At 46.1% G+C, this 13,558-nt stretch overlaps 1 pseudogene; it reads left to right on the forward strand.

Moving 5' to 3' along the window:
- The first annotated feature begins 506 nt into the window (after nucleotides 1–506).
- LOC137364611 (uncharacterized) lies at nucleotides 507–4,789 on the forward strand (annotated as a pseudogene).
- Nucleotides 4,790–13,558: the final 8,769 nt, after the last annotated feature.

Here is a 13,558-nt window from a genome sequence, read left to right on the forward strand (position 1 = left end):
GAGTTAATATTGCACTTAGACACAATACAGTTAGTCACAGATGCAGAATTAATCACCTATTTACAATCTGTGTTTGGTGTATTTATCTCCTGTTCAAATAAATCAGTCAGCAAGTTTGTACTGAACAGAATACCGACAGAATACTGTCTGTGTGATGTGCTGCAAATGTTAAAGCAAGGAATTCAACATTAAATAAGAGGTGGGGGTTGCATTTCAAACTGTGTTTGTGCTGCTTTAACACAGCTCTTTCTCGAGCAGCACCGCTGCTGTCAGAGCCAGGGAGCATTTTGACTGCGGGTGGCTATCGGGCGGGACTGTTGAAAGCTCCTGTCATTGGCAGGAATCACTTTGACTGGCGGCAAGTCTTTGTATGGGATTGGGACAATGAGCCAGCCTGCGGTGAAGTGACGGACTGCTCGCCCAGCTGGAAGGTTGGGAATTTCCGGCGGCTGGGATTTCCGGCGGGCCCGGCGCTCTTTCAACCTCTCTCTCCTCCTTCACTTTGTCTGCAGTCGCTGCTTCTTCGCCGCCTCCGTCCCTGAAACATGTCGGAATCGAAAGCTCCGAGATTCAGCGATGCAGCAGTGGAGATTCTGGTGGAACAGGTGAGGTCCCGCAAGGAAGTCTTCTTCCCCTCGGACGGGAGGAAGATGCCCAGACAGACACTACGCCAGGCCTGAGAGGAGGTGGCCCTCAATGTGAATGCCAGGACTGATATCATCCGGACAGGGGGGCAGTGCCGCAAGAAGTTCAACGACATCACCCGCACTGCAAGGGTAAGACTCCCGGTCACTGCTCAGGGACTGCGACACTGTCAGAAGTGCGTCCTTAACATGATTGGGTTAAACAAGTCACGTGTGACATGTACGATCTCACTGCTGGATTTGAACAGGAGCAGAGAAATAGTTTCTCCTTATTGACTGCATAAAAACCCGCCCAATTTGAACACCTCTATTAAATCTCCCATTATATTCCCCTGCTTTAAGGAGAACAATCCCAGCTTCTCCAGTCTCTCCACATTAACTGAAGACCCTCATTCCTACTATCATTGTGGTACATGGCTCTGCGGCTCTGTTGGTAACACTGTGACCTCTCAGTCACAACTCTGTGATTTCAGGTTCCACTCCAGGACCTGAGCACAACAAACTAACTTGACCCATCAATGAGCAAGTGCTGCTAAGGCCATGAGGAGCAGGTATATACCATATGGCCCCTGAAGTATGCTCCAACCATCAATACAATCATGGCTGATCTTCTACCTCAGCTCCATTTTCCACCTGCTCCTCATATTCCTCGATACCCTGAGAGTTTACAAAAGTATCAATCACAGTCTTGTTAATACACAAAGATAAAGCATCTGCAACCTTCTGAGATGTAGAATTCTAATGTTTCACACCCTCTGAGTGAATACATTTCTCCTCCTTTCAGTCCTGCAGGATTGGCCCCTAATACTGAGGCTGTGTCCTTGTGTCTAGATTCCCCAGTTGAAGGATAACCCCTCTCAGTGTCTGCCTTAGCAAACCCCTTCAGAGTTATATATGTTTCAATGAGATCATAGATTTATACAGCACAGAAACAGGCTGTTCGACCCATCATGTCTGTGCCAGCCATCAAGCACTTATCTATTCTAATCCCATTTTCCAGCACTTGGCCCGTAACCTTAATGCTATGGCGTTTCAAGTGTTCATCTAAATACTGCTTAAATGTTGTCAGGTTTCCTGCCACTACCACCCCTTCAGTCAGTGTTTTCCAGATTTCTCCATCCTCTGGGTGAATGTTTCTTCCCTCAAATCCTGTCTAAACCTCCTGCCCCTTAGCTTAAATCTATGCCCACTGGTTATTGACCCTGCGCTTTTGAGGAACCCTCCAAGATATCATCCTTCCTTACTGCAGTAATTGACTTCCTGTTCAACAGTCCAATACCACCTCCTCTTTCACACCCTCCCCTGTCACGCCTGAAGATTCTATACCCTGGAATATTGAGCTGCCTGTCCTGCCCTTCCCTCAACCATGTCACAGTGATATCAATAATATCATATTCCCATGTGTTAATCAACGCACGCAATTCATCAGCCTTACTAGTAAGACTCCTTGCTTTAAAACAGTTGCAATCCAGCCTTGCATTATTCGCTTGTGCCATACCAGGTCTATATTTGCACTGCCTTCCAGTCTGACTGAATTGCTCTTCTATATTTGACTTGTATCACCACTACTGTCCCTCCACTCTGTATCACATCACCTGCCAAATTAATTTAGCCAGCACCGCCTCCCCCCCCCCAAAAAAAAAAAGAAAACAGCACTAACAAATCTCCCAGCAAGGATGTTGGCCCCATTTCGGTTCAGGTGCAACTCATCCAACTTGTTCAGGTCCCACCTTCGCTGGAAACAGACCGAGAGATCCAGCCAACTAACGCCCTCCCTCCTGCATCATCTCTTCAGCCACGCATACATCTGCTCTATCCTTCTATTCCTATACTCAGTAGCACATGGCACCAGGGGTAATCCAGAGATTGCAACCTATGAGGTCCTGCTTTTTAATCTGCTACCTAGCTCCCAAAATTCTTGTTGCAGGACTTCATCCCTTTTTCTACCTATGCCATTGGTACGAATGTGAGCCACCCCCTCTCATTCTTCTAAACTGCCTAGAGTATGAGCACAATTTGCTCAGCATCTCACCGTAGGGCAACCCTCTCATCCGAGGTACCAACCCAGAACTACCTCCAGGGAAGTATATCCTTCCTTAGGTGCGGAGACCAAACTGCACACAGTACTCCAGGTGCGGTCTCACCGGGTCCCCAAACAATTGTACGTCAGTCAGAGGTGCCACGTTTCCGATGAAATGACAAAGAGAGATCCCGTCTGCCCTCTCAGGTGGATGTAAAAGATCCCATGGCCACTATGTGGAGGAAGAGCAGAGGGACAATTCTTCCCAATATTAATCCCTCAATCAACACCACAAAAGCAGATGATCGGGTCAGAATCACATTGCTGTAATTGGGATCTTGCTGTGCACAAATTGACTGCCGCTTTTCTTCTATTCCAACAGCGTATACACTTCAAAGTACTTAATTGGCGATAAAGCATTTTACAACGTCATTTGGTCTTCAAAGTTGCTATATAAATGCAAGCCCTTATCTTTGCTCGTATCTGCCATGGTACAGTAGGTCACCTTAGGGTTAGAGATGGTGGATTACAGTCCTATTCCACAGAATTGAGAGCAGAATCTAGGTTAACACTGGTGTTTCCTTTTAGGTAAGATGTCAGACCATGGTCCTGTTCTCTCAGTTGGTGTAAACAATCCCATTGCACTATTTTGAAGATGAACAAGAGAGTTCACCTGGGTTCCCTTGGCCAACAATTATCCCTCAAAAAACTGCACTGAAACACATTACCTGATCATTGATCTCAAAGTGGGACCACGCTGTTGGCAAATTGGCTGCCGCATTTCATACATTACAGCAGAGACGAGATTTCCAAGGTCCTCCATTGGCTCCAGACTGTTCGGGACATCTTGAGTCCTGAATGGTGCTATAAAAATGCACGTTTTCTTCCTTTATCTGGAGTTTCCCCAACACCTCTTCAGATTACAGCCTCAGACAGCAGAGACTAACTCCCTTCCACTCTCTCCACAGGACAAACTGGCACACAAGCCCAGGAAGAGGACCTGTATTCAGGAACTCAATCAGATGGAGCAAGAAGCTCTGGACATCATATGGCTTGGCAGCTGGAGAAGAATGCAGAATGACAGTGTTGGAGGCCGGTTGACACAGGGTGAAGACCTAATTCTCTAATGCTTTCTCTTCTGTTAAACAATCACGTGGACGTTGTGGCGCCCTGCACTCACATTGTGCTGCCCCCTCATCTTGCTGCTATCTAACCTTCCCATCACACACTGACACTTGCCCCTCTCCCCTCTGTTCCAGGTCTGAGCCATTACTTGGGTCCCGCTGTGTATGAGATGGAAGGGGACCAGCGAACAGAAAAGGCTTTGTCACCAGCACCAAGATTCCAGTACATCAACACGGGATTCGCTGGTGGAAGAGATGTCCAGTTGTCAGGATGCACGGAGAGTGAATCATTCAGGAATGGTGAGCAGAAGCTGGCCATGGTGGAAAGGAGAGTGCAGGAGATGGATGGCCGAAGGGCAAGCTCAGCTTCCAGCTCTGCCGAAGAGCACACGGATGGAGAGTTCACCAGCCCAGCCTTTAAAATGAGGATCTTCCAAGTGCATCATCAACTGCTGGAGGCACTGGACAACCTGTCCAGGAACTGCCTCACCCTGTCTGAGAGGATGGAGGAGTCTGTGTCCATACTGGGTGATGCTCTGTCACAATACCTCACCACCTTGCAGTCCACCAAGGGGCCTATGGTGAGCTCCACGGACGCCGCTGTGATGCCCCCTGTCCAGGATCCGGTGGTCCCCGACCTGGCATCGTTGATCGAGGCTCAAACAGGCGCCTTTCAGGCTCTAACCTGTACCGTCTCCTCCGGTTTGGAAAGGCTGGTTGGATATATTGACCGTGGCTTCGGTCGTGTCACAGCTCTGCTGCAGTCAACTCTCCCACCGGTCAGTGCTGAGTCCTGGCCACATGGGACTGGCACCGTGCACCTGGTGCATTCTGCCCTCTCTCGGGGTGACATTGCATCCGTGCCCGTGTCCATTCCACAACCCAGTGCGGCCACACGGCCAGGAAGCGGGCTGGACCAGACTGCACTGGGGACAGCAGTGATACTGCAGACTGTGAGCAAGACCCCTCAGACTCGGGTTCTGAGGGACCACAGACTATGAGCAACTATTAACACCTGATTGATGACAATCCACTCACAATCCTCACACTGAAACCATGGGAGCTCCTTTGGGAAGGACTTGAGTAGCAAAGAGTGTTGATATATTGTTAATAATTTTCGCACACGGTTTTTGTATACGTGATTTAAATATTAAATCTTTGAAATTCAGACTTTGTATTCCTGGAATGATGCATTGTCAGCAGTGAAGGAAGACTTGCATTTCTATAGAGCCCTTCACGACCTCAGTGCATCACCTAACGCTCAACAGCCAATGAAGTAATACGGGAAGTGTAGTCGCTGTTGTGATGTGGGAAAATCGGAAGCCAGTTTGTGCACAGCAAGATTGCACAAAAGCCAGATTCCAAAACCCAGATAATATGCTGCAGTAATGTTGGATGAATGATAAATATTAGGCCCCAGGATACCGGGGAGACCCCACCCCCCACCTGCCACTACTGCTCTACTTCAGACTAATCAGGATCTGTTACATCGACCTGAGAGGGCAGATGGCGTCTTATTTTAATATCTGATCTGGTAGACGGTACTTCTGACAGAGCAGCGCTCCCTCAGTACTGGCACTGGAGTGTGCGCCGAGATTTCCGACTGAAATTGAATTCACCGCCGTCAACTGAGTGTTTGTAATTGAAACTGACTTTACAATCTTGAACTATTCAACTCGATAGAACCCTTCTCTCAGTTTCTCTCAGTGTCTTCTGATGTAAATAACCATTCACCGACTGTGATCCTGAAGGGAAATTTCTCAAACCAATCCTGGTGATAGTTGGGAGGGAAGAGGGTCTCAGTGTGTTTGCTGGGATTGTGTAGGAGTTAATCTATGAGGCAGCATTCGCAGATAAAATTAGTCGTTTGGTTGTTCAGAGCTTGAGTATTGCTGAAAATAGAGACATTTTGTCAAAGCTTTTCGTCTTGCACTCATCAGGACAAGCCACAAGAATACCAATGTAAGGAGAAGCAAGAAATTATACTGTATAAGAAGAAAGTGCTGATTGGTTGGCAGGTGGACTCTTATTGGTAGAGGTGTTGCCATGGAAAATACAATAGTTTATGGTGACTGACAGTTAACTTTGTTTGAAATTTTCATCATGACTCAAATATCAGATTAATTCAATCAGAGTGATACACACGGTCACTGAGAGTATTAACCAACTGCCCTCAGCTGCCAGACTGCAGACAGCTCAACAGGCAAGAGAGGGTTAATCTGGAACGTTGTTATTTCTCTGTCTCTGACACATTTCCAAAGTGTGAGATTAATAATGTCCCTGTCTGTGGTGCAATATCTGTGAGGGGCAAGACTGCATCGCTTGTCTCTTCAAAGTGCAGTACCATTTGGAATCTGGGACTGCTCCTGTCCTCACTCTTGCCTTTCTCTCTGCTGATGGAAAGTTGATGGGAGATCGGAGGGGCAGTATCTCACCTGCAGTGATTCCCTGGAATGTATGGATAGGTGGGCAGTTACTGTGTCTGAGAGCACACCATCAGTGCTGTGTGTGAGACAGATATTGTTCCCCCCTATGATGTGCAGGTGAGTTTATCCATCCTAGTTTTGCCTGGACATCAGGACAGAACCTAACTGTCAGTGCCTGACTGTGCACTGTCTAGCAGAGCGCGGATTATTCACTACCTAACCCGTCCCTGAAACTTGTAAGTGTTGCTGTTCAAACAGTCTTGGGTGAGCCTGTACAGGAATACAGACATTAAGCGTGCAGGCACAGCAACCATTTAGGAAGGCAAAATGGCATGTCAGCCTTTATTAGAAGGGGGTTGGAGTAAAGGAATAAAGAAGTCTTGTTACAATTGTGCAGGCTATTTGTGAGACCACATCTGGAGTACTGTGTGCAGTTTTCATCTCAACATTTAAGAAAGGATATACTTGAATTGGAGGTGGTTCAGTGAAGGTTCAGTAAACCTTAGGGTGAGGGAGTTTCCCTAATAAGGGAGGCTGAGTATATTGATTCGATATTGTCTGGAGTTTAGAGAATGAGAGGCAATCTCATTGAAACATGCAAGATTCTGAAGGAGCTGGATAGGGTAGACAATAAGAGATGGTATCCGCTGGTCGAGGAATGTAACACAGGGGGACACAGTCTCAGGATATGGGGCGATCATTTAGGAGTTGGATGAAGAGAAATTACTTCACTCAAAGGGTTGTGAAACTTTGGAATTCTCCACCCCATAGTGTTGTGGATTCTCTATCATTGAATACATTTCAGGTCGGGATGGACAGATTTTTGGTCTCTCAGATAATCAAGGAATATGGCGAGCTGGCAGAAAGTGGAGAAGGAAACAGCATTCAAGGCGAAGTGGAGAAAGAAAGTGCTGAAAACACTCAGCAGGTTTGGCAGCATCTCTGGAGAGAGAACCTGAGTTAACGTTTCAGGTCAATGTGTGTGTGTTTGTGTGTGTGTGTGTATGTGGTGGTGGGGAATAGAAGAAGGAGCTAAGGTTGGAGAGAGAGAGAGAGTTGCTTTGTTTGAGTCAGATTGAAAGAATGAGGAGGAACTGAGAACTGAGCACCCATTCCCTCTGTTCAAGGGCATGCTTTGATGTCACTGAGCTGGTAATCCAGAAATCCAAGATAATATTTTGGGCACGTCGTTTCAAATCCCACCACGGCAGCTGGTGGAATTAAAATTCAATAAATTAACAGAAAAAAAATTCTGGAACTGAAAAATCTGTCACCTCATTTCAGAAATTGCACCAGAGAGGGGAGAGAGGAGATTTATGAGGATGTTGCCAGTACTGGAAAAATACAGCTGTGATGAAAGATTGGATAGGCAGTGGTTGTTCTCCTTGGAACAGAGGAGGCTGAGGGGAGATCTGATAGAGATGTACAAAATTTTGAGGGTCCTGGATAGAGTGGAGGTGAAGGGCCTATATATCGGACAAGATAGGTCAATGACGAGAGGGGCAAAGATTTAAAGTGATTGGCAGAAAGATTCGAGGGGAGATGAGGAAATGTTTTTCACCCTGTGGGTAGTGGGGCTCTGGAACTCGCAGACTGTAAGGGTTGGAAACCCAGGAACGCTCAACTCATTCAAAAGGTGCCTGAATATGCACGTCGAGAGCTGTAACGTGCTGGGCTATGGAACAAATTCTGGAAGATGGGTTAGTCTGGGTGGCTCGATTCACCGTTGGTGCAGACACGATGGGCCAAGTGGTCTCTTTCTGTGCCATAAACTTTCTATGATTCTATTATGTGATTCTATGAAAGCTCGTCTCAGGAATTGTGCCATGAAACTATCATCAATTGTCAGCAAAAAAATACATTTTGTTCACTAATGCCCTTTACTGATGTACATCTGCCGTCCTTACCTGGTCTGGCATACATGTGACTCCAGACCCACTGCAACGTGGTTTACTCTTAACTGCTCTATGAAATTGCCTCGCAAGCCACTCAGTTGTTAATTAGGGATGAACAACAAATACTGGCCTTGCCAGTGACGCCCACATCCAATACAAAAGTTGTAGAGAAATTCCCTCTGCTCTGGAGAAGTCAGTGCAAGCGGGAATCCTGTTGAGATTCGAGCCAATGGAGTTAAGAGCACAGTAACTGGAGTAGACTGTAGACTGGAATGGAAGGAGACAGGTTGACCTGAGACAGGACTAATACTTTCTTTTCATTGTAACACGTGCTTAGTGAAAAGCCCAGGGCATCTGAAAATACCTGGCGATGGAGACCCAGTCTGTCAGGGTTTAAACTTCGGTTCCATGATTGAGAAAGCGTTTTAAGCTGGAGATGGGGGCGCAGAGCGATCCGAGACCATTCTCTGTACTGTCTCTCTCCTCTCCCGCTCTCTGTTTAATCCTCACTTGGTCTACTCCCCTTCCTGCGCTCTATCTGTCCTTATTCGAAGGCAGTTCGGGGCAGGCTGTATTGAAAAAAAGGAGCCTGCAGAAGTTCCCATCTCATTCAATAGTGATTCGAGTGAAGGGGCGGCACAGTGGCGCAGTGGTTAGCACAGTAGCTTCAACGACTCGGGTTCAATTCTGGGTACTGCCTGTGTGGAGTTTGCAAGTTCTCCCTGTGTCTGCATGGGTTTCCTACGGGTGCTCCGGTTTCCTCTCACATGCCAAAGACTTGCAGGTTGATAGGTTAATTGACCATTATAAATTACCCCTAGAATAGGTAGGTGGTAGGGAGATATAGGAACAGGTGGGGATGTGGTAGGAACAAGGAATCAGTGCAGGATTAGTATAAATGGGTGATTGATGGTCGGCACAGACTCGGAGGGCTGAAGGGCCTGTTTCAGTGCTGTATATCTAAACTAATCATTTCTGGGAGAGGGGAAGGAGTCAAAGGACTGGGCAAAGCGGGAGCCAAGTGACCACACAAAACTGCCTTCGTGATAAAATCACCAGCGCAGCAAATCGCCGACTGGCGGGATCTGAAATGGGAGATTTCACAACCTATCAGAGAGCCACGTTGTAAACGATCAATTAAGACATTGGTTTCGATTTACGAATCGTAGAATAAAAGCCCGCCAATTCCGATGTGGGACAGAAGTGAATTAATATAAAGTTTTACTTTTGAGACAATTTGATAAACTTCGTAATTTTTTCGAGTATTGCTGATAACAAAGACATTTGTCGAACATTATCCTCTTTCACTCATCAGGACAAATCTATAGAATACCAATGGAAAGACAAACAGTACATTTATACTATGTAAGGGAGTTCTGATTGGTTGACAATTGGATTCTGATTGGTAGAGACGTTGCCATGGAGAATGCAGCAGTTTATGGTGACTGACAGTTCACTGCCAAAGAGTCAATGTGCCTGGTTTTATTTCAAGCAAAGCTTGGCAGTTATCTTATCTATTCTCATTGTCCTGTATTTTCCCCATAGCCATCTACTTTTCTTCCCTTCAGATAATTATTCAATTCTCTTTTGAATACCTCAGTTGAATCTGCCTCCACTACACTCTCAGGCAGTGAATTCCAGATCCTAATCACTCTCTACGTGAAAACGTTTTTTCTCCTGGTTGCTATTGCTTCTTTGCAATCGCCTTAACTTGGTGTCGACTCATTCTCGACCCTTCCACAAAAGTGAACAGTTTCACACTGTCTTTTCTGTCCAGACCCCTCATGATTTTGAATACCTCGATCAAATCTCCTCTCAACCTTCTCTTCTCCAAGGAAAAGAGACCCAGCTTCTCCATTCTATTCAGGTAACTGAAGTTCCTCATCCCTGAGAACCATTCTCACGAATCTTTTCTGCAACATCTCTAATGGGTTAACATTCTTCCTGAAGTGTGGTGTCTGGAACTGAAACTAATACTCCAATTGAGACCGAATCAATGTTTTATACAAGTTTATCACGACTTCCTTGATTTTGTACTCTATTTATAAAGCCCAGAATCCTGTATACTTCATTAACTACTTTCTCAACCTGCTGTGCCACTTTCATTGATACGTGTCCTTAAAGCCCCAGATCCTACTGTTCTTGCACCCTCTTTCGAATTGTATTCTTTAGTTTATATTGCATCTCCTCATTCTTCCTTCAAAAATGTGTCACTTCTCACTTTTCTGTATTGAACATCGCCTGCTTCTTCTCCGCCCATTCCAACAGCCTGTCTGTGTCCCCTTTCAAGTTTACCTCTCTCCTCATCACAGTTCACAATACTTCCATGTTTTGTGTCACCCGCAAATTTTGAAATTGCGCCCTGTACATTCAGGTATAGGCCGTTAATATATATCAGGAAAAGCAAAGGTCCCAACACTGACCCATGGGGAACTCCACTATCTAACTTCGTCCAGTCCGAAAAGCAACTGTCCGTCACTACATTCTGCTTCCCGTTGCTCAGCTAAATTCATATCCGGCCTGCCATTTCCCTTTTAATCCTTCGACTCTAACTTTGTTTATAAGCCTGTTATGTGGCACTTTATCAAATGCCTTTGGAAGTTCATGTACACCACATCCTTCACATTCCCCTCATCAACCCTCTCTGTTACCTCATTAGAAAAACTCAAGCAAGTTAGTTGAAGACGATTTGCCCTTTACAAATTCCTCCTGGCTTTCCTTAATTAATCCACCTTTGTTTAAATGACTATTAAATATTTCACAAATTATTTTCCTAAAACCTTTCCCACCACCGAAGTTCGCTTGTCTTCCTGTAGGTGCTGGGCTTAACTTTGCACCCTATTTTGAAGTAGGGTGTAAGATTTACAATTCTCCAGTCCTCTGGCACCACCAGTCCAAGGAAGACTGGAAAATTATTATCAGTGACTCAGCAATTTCCACCATCACTTCCCTCAGTATCCTTCGATGCATCTCGTCTGGTCCTGGTGCCTTATCAATTTTACATAGAGCTAGCATATCCATTTCCTCCCCTTTATCAATTTTTAGTTTTGTCTTTCTCAAAGTTAAACGACGATTCCAATCAGAAGTGAGCATCGTCTTGTGAAAAGTGAGAGCCGGGCAGAGCCCTCAAACTGCCCCTTATTCTGCACTGTAATAATTGCACTCTGAGGTATTACACTGCAATAAGATGTTGTGAGTAAAGGCTGCATTTGCTGACAATGCAACCGTTAGGTGGCGCTGTATTTGCACATGAGGAATTGCAGCCTGTTCCACTGACACCTAAATGTCTGTGACATTCACGCAACTACCAGGATGAAAGATGGCGCTGCTCAATTTATCACAGGAAATGCTTCCGGCTGGTTAGTTCCAGCAAGCTCACCTTACATTAAGTTGGATGGAGGTCCAATAATATACTAGTATGGAGTATAGGATGCTAACTGTAATCCTCAGAGCCATTTCATATTCCAGTAATACCATTTAGTACAAAAGGAATGTTATGATTGAATTTCCATGTTCTGATATTTAGGGAGACAGTGAATTGGCAACCCGATCGATGGAGAATAAAATCGGGCAGCGTATAAAATGTGCTGGCAATTCATTATCCACTTTTTATATGTCAACACAACTAAATCACTCGCTCCAGACCTTGCTTCACTCCTCCACTCCCCTGGTTGGTTGTTCCCCGCTCCTCGACCCCCCGCTCTCCGGCAACTCGCTTCCCACTTCCCCTCCTCCCCACAATGCTCCTGCTCTAGGCCACGCCGCTTCCCTCCTCTCGGCCACTCGCTCCCACGTTTAATTGTTCTCTGCATGCCTGCCGAAGAAGAAATGCATGCCATGAGGGGTGATGGGGTGACGGAGGAGCGAGTGGCCGAGAGGAGGGAAGCGGTACTGTCAAGAGCTGGGGTGGGGGAGCAGAGGGGGGGGAGCTGGAGACCGGGGTGGCATGAAGCGAGGAGTGGGGAACAATCGGACATGGGAGTGGGGGAACAGCGAGGTCTGCAGCGAGTGGCCGAGGGAGGAGAAAGATACCCTCCAAGAAGATGTAAAGGCATTGGAGAAGTACAGCAAAGATTCACGAGAATGGCACTGGGATGAAGAACTTCAGTGATGAAGATATGTTGCAGAAGTTGGGACTGTTTTCCTTGGCGAAGAAAAGGCTGAGAGGTGATTTGATCGAGGTATTCAAAATCATGAGGGGTCTGGACAGAGTGGATAGGGGGAAACTTCCCACTCATGAAAGGATCGAGAACGAGAGGGCACAGATTTAAAGCAATTGGTAAAAGAAACAACAACGACATGAGGAAAAACGTCTTCACACAGGCAGTGGTTAGGATCTGGAATACACTGCCTGACAGTGTGGTGGAGGCAGGTTGAATCGAGGCATTCTAAAGGTAATTAGACTCTTATGTGAACAGGAAGAAAGTGCAGGGTTATGGGGAGAAGGCGGGCGATTGGCATTAAGTCAATTGCTCATTCAGAGAGCCAGTGTGGGCACGATGGGGCAAATGGCATTCTTGTGCTCTGTAACAGTTCTGCAATTCTGTCAGAAGGGATACCTCTCGCCATTATGGTTAAAACTGCTGCTTTAAGGTCAAAATAGATTATGTTTTTGACTTCACTCTATGGTAAAAAAGACACAAGCACTCAAGTGGGTCAGTTATTGGGTTATTAGGCTCTGCTTGCATAATTGTATTAAAATGATTGGAGTAGAAATGTGCCGGATCAGACAGTCCTCAAATCACTTTCAGACCTGGAAATCTCCCCAAACCCCTCCACACTGGGATTAAATAGGGAGCTCCCACAGCCCTGTGATGATGGAGGATTGGTTAAGGGGATGATTGTGATTGGTAGTTTGAAAGTTATGGCAGTGTTTTATTTAAGGGTCTCGCTCTGATTGGTCTATTTAGACATCCATGCCACCGTTGTGTTTATTTTACCATTGACTATGTACTTGTTGACCTTTCTGCCAATGGGAACAGTTTCTCCCCATTTGCTATGTCTGGATCTCTCTTGAGTTTCAACACTTCGATCAAATCTCCTCTTATTCTTCTTATCAAAAATAGCCCATCAGTGTCAGAAACTCCAAAATAAAAGCAAAATACTGCAGATGCTGGAAATCTGAAGTAAAAACAAGAAATGCTGGAAATACTGTGCAGGTCTGACAGCATCTGTTGGAGAGAGAAGCAGTGTTAACGTTTCAGGTCAGTTCAAATGAATGGTCACTATCTGAAACGTTAAATCTACTTCTCTCTAAACAGATGCTGCCAGACCTGCGTTCTCTTGGTTCAGGTCCCCTGTTGTTCCATCGATCGGGTTCGGGGGGCGGGGTGGGGAGCGGTGGGCTGGCAATCACCGAGGCCCCTTGAACGCATGCAAGACCTGGCATGGTGGAATCCAGCGTCGCCCCCACCCCACCACCAACTCCCCCACAACTCTAGCACCCCGC

This window comes from Heterodontus francisci, unplaced genomic scaffold (assembly GCF_036365525.1).
Source record: "Heterodontus francisci isolate sHetFra1 unplaced genomic scaffold, sHetFra1.hap1 HAP1_SCAFFOLD_140, whole genome shotgun sequence".
NCBI classification, from domain to species: Eukaryota; Metazoa; Chordata; class Chondrichthyes; order Heterodontiformes; family Heterodontidae; genus Heterodontus; species Heterodontus francisci.